This window comes from Triticum aestivum, chromosome 2B (genome assembly GCF_018294505.1).
Source record: "Triticum aestivum cultivar Chinese Spring chromosome 2B, IWGSC CS RefSeq v2.1, whole genome shotgun sequence".
NCBI classification, from domain to species: Eukaryota; Viridiplantae; Streptophyta; class Magnoliopsida; order Poales; family Poaceae; genus Triticum; species Triticum aestivum.
Genome location: NC_057798.1, coordinates 737,561,609 through 737,569,742, shown reverse-complemented (window position 1 = coordinate 737,569,742; position 8,134 = coordinate 737,561,609). Strand labels below are relative to the sequence as shown.

The 8,134-nt window shown below is 45.8% G+C and overlaps 1 long non-coding RNA gene across 1 annotated transcript; it reads left to right on the top strand.

Moving 5' to 3' along the window:
- LOC123047051 (uncharacterized) lies at positions 1-3,317 on the top strand. The gene is made up of 2 exons (XR_006422744.1): positions 1-284; positions 2,516-3,317. It is a non-coding gene; the product is annotated as an uncharacterized lncRNA (long non-coding RNA).
- Positions 3,318-8,134: the final 4,817 nt, after the last annotated feature.

Sequence of the window (8,134 nt, the reverse complement as noted above, 5' to 3'; positions counted from 1 at the left end):
AGCGGGTGGATGCGTGTGCCGTTGCCCGTCCGGGCCCTTGCGGCAGGTCGATGTCGCACGGCGCTGGAGACTCCCCTGGTGGCCATCCATGGATGCGGCGGTGGGCTCTGCTTCCTCATTAGATTAAATTTTGGTATTACATTTTTTAGCACTTCATGTGAATGTTCTATAGTCTCTATTGTGCAGGCGGGTCTACTCTCCCTCTTGAGGCAAGTGTGGATGTAATGGATATTGATTGTGGTTGTTCGGACAAAAATATTGCGTGGAAACATTATATACTGATGGTGAGACTTCCAATTCCTTTATGTTTTGTCCGTTTAATCAAGAACAATGCTTAGAGCTTACATGGCTGTCTAAGTTTAGTTCTGTAAGAGAAATATTGATGTCATGCAATGATCAGTGTGGAGTAGGGTAGTTTTTTTTTACAAAGTTGTTCCTCAGTTCTCATTGACTTGGAGAAGGCCTATGATAAGATACCGCGGAATGTCATGTGGTAGGGCCTTGGAGAAACACAAAGTCCCAGCAAAGTACATTACCCTCATCAAGGACATGTATAATAATGTTGTGACAAGTGTTCGAACAAGTGATGTCGACACCGATGACTTCCCGATTAAGATAGGACTGCACCAGGGGTCAGCTTTGAGCCCTTATCTTTTTGCATTGGTGATGGATGAGGTCACAAGGGGTATACAAGGAGATATCCCATGGTGTATGCTCTTTGCGGATGATGTGGTGCTAGTTGACGATAGTCGGACGGGGGTAAATAGGAAGTTAGAGTTATGGAAACAAACCTTGGAATCAAAAGGGTTTAGGCTTAGTAGAACTAAAACCGAGTACATGATGTGCGGTTTCAGTACTACTAGCTGTGAGGAGGAGGAGGTTAGCCTTGATGGCCAGGTGGTACCTCGAAAGGACACCTTTCGGTATTTGGGGTCAATGTTGCAGGAGGATGGGGGTATTGATGAAGATGTCAACCATCGAATCAAAGCCGGATGGATGAAGTGGCGCCAAGCTTCTGGCATTCTCTGTGACAAGAGAGTGCCACAAAAGCTAAAAGGCAAGTTCTACAGGACGGCGGTTCGACCCGCAATGTTGTATGGCGCGGAGTGTTGGCCGACTAAAAGGCGACATGTTCAATAGTTAGGTGTGGCGGAGATGCGTATGTTGAGATGGATGTGTGGCCACACGAGGAAGGATCGAGTCCGGAATGATGATATACGAGATAGAGTTGGGGTAGCACCAATTGAGGAGAAGCTTGTCCAACATCGTTTGAGATGGTTTGGGCATATTTAGCGCAGGCCTTCACAAGCTCCAGTGCATAGCGGACGGCTAAAGCGTGCGGAGAATGTCAAGAGAGGGCGGGGTCAACCGATTTTGACATGAGAGGAGTCCGTTAAGAGAGACCTGAAGGATTGGAGTATCGACAAAGAGCTAGCTATGGACAGGGGTGCGTGGAAGCTTGCTATCCATGTGCCAGAGCCATGAGTTGGTTGCGAGATCTTATGGGTTTCACCTCTAGCCTATCCCAACTTGTTTGGGACTAAAGGCTTTGTTGTTGTTGTTGTTGTTGTTCCTCAGTTCTCATTGAGCAAAGATTGAACATGTGTGATTTGATCTACTACCAAGTCAATCTCGGTCCACATTGTCGGAGTTTTCTTATTAAGTTTTTTTTGTTGCTATTAGTATTTTCATTTATGCAGAGGGGCCGGGTATAATGCTTAAACCTTTTAAGTAATAAAGCTCCCTTCATCGAAAATAATAGTATTCTCATTTAAACTGGAAGTTTATGTGAAGAAGGAGCTGTGTTGAAATGTATGAGTTTGTTTTCCTATTTTTTTTGGAAGAATGAGACTACCATTAACAGTATCAAGTTTGTAGCTGCTCATCGTCTCATCCATAAAAAAAGGTTCTAGCTGCTCACGTAATATTCACACATCGTCGGTGGCATGTCAGTGGCAGGCGGAAGGAAGCTTCCGTTTGACAAATCTCATTTTTCTAGCAACTACAAGAAATCAGTGAAGCAGTAGGAAGTAGGAACACAGTCCAGAAGATTATCTGATGACATGATATGCTACCAGGTGCCTTTTAGTGCGTAACAAATGTAACTTCTTCTCCAACAAAAATAATAATGAGAGGCAAAAAAAGAAGCATCTTGAGTACCATCCGCAGATACATATTTTGTTCCATTAGAAAATACAACTATATTTTATTACATTTAGGTCATGTTATATCGTGCATGTGTGTTACAGGTGTTTCTCTCTACTTTGTGCTCCAGATTTGTTTTCCCTGCAATATGGCAGATTAATGTATATTCTTCTGAAGTCATAGTACATTGTTTAATCTGGGGTTTACTCCGGTGTCAAGTGTACTATATTGCTAGATTTAACTTTAATCTACGCGAGTTGCTCTGTAGCTATTTCAGCATAAATGGTTCATCATACTAGGATTTAATTAGTGATCTAACTTCTGTTGCTTCTTGGTGAATATGAAATATATTGCGTTTTCATGGAAGCAGGAGAGTAGTAGTTGTGGAGCGGGTCGTGGGAGAGACGGTTGGTTAGCATGGGCTGGACGGGAAGGTGATGCCTGCGATGGCGACCAAGCCGGCGGGCAGGGCAGGGGCGACTGTGGCCATTGTGGTGTTTTCAAGGGAGAGCGGGGCAACTGCAATCACGCAACTGAAGAAGTCGAAACCCGGGGCGAAGTTGGCGAACATGAAAGCTGACAAACCTAAATGCCGGTGATAGGTTGTTCGCCGCTGTCGCGCCGTCTTTGAACTTGGTGGAGACGCATAAGCAGTGGCAGAGCTAGGATCAAGCCATGACCCGGGCAAGCCCCAGGCCAATCACTTGGTACAGTGCTAAATAGTGTAAAATCCACTACAGTAAACGAAGAAGCCAAGCCTCAGGACCCAGGACACCGCCCGGACAGCCTGGGGCTTGTCTCCGCCACTGCGCAGAAGGAGAACGGTGGCGACGTGAAGACCTTGATGACTGCTGCCATGACCACAACCATGATGATTGTGTCGGTAATAAAGATACTAATTATATACAAATCCCCCAGCTTTGAAAACATTAGATTATCCAACTTATTATTCAAATTCTTGATTCAAGATAAATGGAAATTTCCTATATACAATGAGCTTATTATTTTTTTTAGAAAAGGAGGATGACCCCCGGCCTCTGCATCTGGGAGATGCATACGGCCACTTTATTGATTATTCTCGAGGACCTTACAAAGTATTACAACAATATGCCTGAATCCACCATCTTGGCATCTGCCGATACTTCTATCCATACAATGAGCTTATTATTGAAGGTTGCATCGATTATGCTATTATTACTGAAATAAGAGGCTTATGAAATTTTCAATCTTTGTGTACCTTGTAATAGTGACTGTCAATCTTTGTGTACCTTGTAATAGTGACACATGGATGCGTGAAGTTGAGTGATACTCCCTCTCTAAAGAAATATAAGTGTTTAGATTACTATGATCTAAGCACTCTTGTATTTCTTTACAGTGAGAATACTAATACTATTTATAAATGGATGATATATATCCAGTTATAAGTTCTCGGTTGGCGAGCGATTTGGCTGCTTAAGGAGATAGGAAGATTGCCGAGAAGGAAAAAAAGTGGAAGAGAATTTATATTTGTCGTTGCATGATGAAAACTGGATGTAACCACTTAACCCGTATTTCTAAATTAGAAGAATAATTTGATCAATGTGTCCATATTTTTATTATTCCGTGGCAACACATGGGTATTCTTCTTTTACCCGTAGCAATGCACGGGCATTGTACTAGTAGATGTAACTTATCAGCAGTCTGATGCCTAGTGGTGCCAAAAAAACGCTCGATCCCGCACGCATATACAAACCCAAAAACCAGCCCACACCCCTGCCGTCGCCGCCGCAGGGACAGGAAGAGCAGTGCCACGGGAGCCGGTGAGGGCTCCGAGGAGGGCGCCCACCCCAAACCCGACCCCGCCCCCCAGGCGAGCTCCGGTTCCGCCGCCCGTAATCCGCTCGAGCCGCGCCAAACGTCATGGTTTATTGCAGCTGCAGGTGGAGGTGGAGTACGTGACGGAGAAGCCCGGCCTCAGCGCCGGCCATCCCCGCCTCCCCGCGTGTATCTTCGTTGCCATCCGTTGCACATGCCCACCATGCCGGCAAAGCTTCCGCGCTACCTGCATCAACAGATTGACGTAAGCATGCTTCCTGTCCTAATGCTTAATTTTGGGTCTCAGTGTTGAGTTCTCCTTGGTTTGTCTTTGTGATGCCTAATTTTTGGTTCTCACTGTTTAAATCTTCTTGGTTTGTTTGGAATTACAGGCCTTATTCCCGGATTGTGTCTTGTGATCACAAACCTGGAGACATACAAGATCGATGAGGTAGACGTCGTTCAATTTGGTTAGTGGTCTACTCTTTTCCCATAGTTGGATCCTTTCTTCATGTGCATCTTCCTCCTGGAGATGGATTGGTGTTTCATGAAGTTTACCAGGTTGGTGCTCATGCCATGGTGGTATGCCAGCTGCTTGCAGCATGCATTAGCAATCAACACCAGGACTCCATAAAGACCCAAAGAAAGGCAGAGCAACAATGAAGGTATGTATATACCGAGCATGTAGGGGCAGCCTGCAAGTTGCCGGCATTCTTCAGGTTGCTCTTGATGTCCACGTTGCAGAACTGTCGAACTACTTAAATTAACAAGTTGGCAACCTTTGAATGTGTAGAACAGTAGTGAGGAGATTGTTGCCGAGCTTACAAACCACTATGCCCAGCATGCACATATCTGATTTCCTCTTCTAGACTGTCCAAACCACTATGCCGAGCTTAGAAACTGTTGGAAATATGAGCAATTTACCGAATGATTTTATTAACAGAAATACTAGATAAAGCATGACTAAAATAGCAAATATAAAGCAAGTCATGCAATCTGACAGAGAGAAGGTAAACATCGTCTGCATATATGAACTTGAGCTAAACACATCTAGAACAGACACTAGATGAAGTTGCTTATACGACATAGAACCTAACATACGTAGGGCAGAAACTAGAGCCAATAACTGTAGCAGGACTTCTAACAGAAAGGAGAAGAACACGTACGGCACAGCAGCAGCAGAAGCGCTGGACTTGGGGTCGGTGTCCTCGCCTGCCATGTCGTTGAGGAGGTCGTGGACGTCGGGGAAGAAGTTGTCGTCGGGGAAGTAGTCGTTGGCGACTGGATCGTCCGTGATGAAGCAGCCAGTAGTCGCGCTGAGCGCTCCCCAAAAACCTTATCACCCTTCTCCCGTACAGGACTCAAAAGGTGCGGTCTAGGAGGCCTACTGTCCCGACGTGCGGTGCACGCCGCAAGCCGGGATGAGGAAGAACGTAGCAGCAGCGCAATGCTCAGGAACTTGTGGCGATAGGAGGAAGAGATTCTGATGTGTCTCTCTGGGAGGAGCGACCTCCCTTTTATAGGCGCAAGAGAAGAAGGCGAGAGGCTGCGCTGGGAGCTGAAGAGAACGAGGGAGACGAAACGAACAGGCAGCAGGCGAAGAGGTGCGCCGTTCGTATTCAATCTCCACTACAACAAAACGTTTCAGCTTTTGCGTGCCCTTTCGTATACCCGTAGTGCGTGGCAAAAATTTACATCAGCTTGGCTCATTCCCGCGGCGCGGCGCGTCATGACGAGGCGTGGCGTGGCGTGGCGTGGCGAGGCGGGCGGCGGAGGAGGAGCGCGTGTGGATGTCCCTCTTGTTCTCATGCTCATACAAGTGGGGAAGGAGCCTTCCTTATAATGAAGTCCAACTCCCTCTAAACTAGCAAGGTGGGACTAAACTTTAGTTCCACCTCTTGCCTTGCACGAATGGGCTGCGTGGGCCTCTAGGATTTATTAGGAATTTTTGAAACTGCTATTGGGCTAGGCCCAAATAGACAAAAATTCCAGCAATCCCCTACCAGATCCTAGAGGCACACAAAATTTACCTTTGGTTCCAAAACACTGTTTTATATACCGGTACTGCAGTGAAGACTGTTAAGTTGAACTTCCACCTAGAACTCTATGCTACACTAGTAAGCAACTTGAACAGTGGACTGGGCCTTGAACTGCAAGTTTTCTGCGAATCTAGCTTCACATAAAGCCTTGACCGATACGTAGCTACCGTGGGTCTTCCCCGCGGGTGGAGCTTATGCGTCATACTCCGTGACCTTTCATGAGTTTACTAGAGAGAACCCTACTCTCATAGATTGCGACGTTTAACAATCAGACTCATATAGGTGCGTTCTTCAAAAGATGTTCTCCAGGACAACATCTCTGCTTCAAAGAGCCACTTAGAACACATTAAGATATACATCAACCTGCCATGCAGATTAGGAGAGTATTGCATCTTCATGGAGTGGTATTTTAACAGTAGGGATACTCTCCTCCCAGTTGACCAACAGCTTGTCTTCCACATCTAATTCACGGGATCTCCGATCATAAAGAATAGGTTACCACTGTGAACAACTCATATTGTGGGTCTCATACCCATCTCCCTTGATGCATTATCTATCACATTACGTGATAGACCCTTAGTAAAAGGATCTGTCAGATTTTTAGACGTTTGGATATAATCCAATGCAATAACTCCAGAGTTTTTCATTTTTCTGACAGACTTTAACCTTCTCTGAACGTGTCTTGATGACTTCATGTTATCCTTTGAACTACTCACTTTAGTGATCACAGTTTGATTGTCACAGTTCATAAGGATACCTGGTACAGGTTTCTCAACTACCGGCAAGTCATTCAAGAGCCGGCGAAGCCAATCTGCTTCGACCATAGCTGTATCTAGTGTTGTGAGTTCTGCTTCCATTGTTGACCTTGTTAAGATGGTCTGCCTGCAAGACTTCCAAGAAACAGCGCCACCTCCATGAGTAAATACATAACCGCTCGTGGCCTTTATCTCACCAGCATCTGAAATCCAGTTTGAGTCACTATACCCTTCAAGCACCTTTGGATGCCCAGTGTAGTGAATTCCATAACTCGCAGTGCCTTTCAAATAACGCAAAACTCTCTCTAGAGCTTTCCAATGCACGTCTCCTGGTTTTGAAACAAACCGACTGTGACACCCACGATGCGGCTATATCTCCCACGTATCGAAGCATGACTTAGAGGCATAAACGCATGGTGGTTTTGTCGCAAGAAGGGTCATCTTCACACAATCCCATGTAATGAACAAGAATGGGATAAAGAGTTGGCTTACAATCGCCACTTCACACAATGAACATATAATTCATACATCATTCAGAGTACACACATAGTCCGACTACGGACGAAGCCAAAAGAAAAGAAGATAACCCAACTGCTAGATCCCCGATCGTCCCAACTGGGCTCCACTACTGATCAACATGAAACGAAACATAGCAACAACTAAGATCTTCGTTGAGCTCCCATTTGAACTCGGTTGCGTCGTCTGCACTGGTATCATCGGCACCTGCAACTGTTGTGATAGTATCTGGTGAGTCACGAGGACTCAGCAATCTCAAAACCCACGAGATCAAGACTATTTAAGCTTATGGGTAGGAAATGGTAATGAGGTGGAGTTGCCGCAAGCACTAAGCAAATATGGTGGCTAACATACGCAAATAAGAGCGAGAAGAGAGCAAACGGAACGGTCGTGAACTAGCAATGATCAATAAGTGATCCTGAACTCCTACTTACATCAAACATAACCCAAAACTGTGTTCACTTCCCGGCCTCCGACGAAGAGAGACCATCACGGCTACACACACGGTTGATGCATTTTAATTTGGATCTGGTGTCAAGTTATCTACAACCGGACATTAACAAATTCCCATCTGCCTATAACCGCAGGCACGGCTTTCGAAAGATTATACCCTGCAGGGGTGTCCCAACTTAGCCCATCACAAGCTTTCACGGTCAACGAAGGATATACCTTCTCCCGGGAAGACCCAATCAGCCTCGGAATCCCGGTTCGCAAGACATTTTGACAATGGTAAAAAGAGACCAGCAAAGCCGCCCGATGTGCCGACAAATCCCGATAGGAGCTGCACATATCTCGTTCGGCACACCGGATGAGACATCCTACGAGTAAAACCAGACCTCAAGTTTCCCCGAGGTGGCCCTGCAGTCTACTCAGTTCGGACCAACA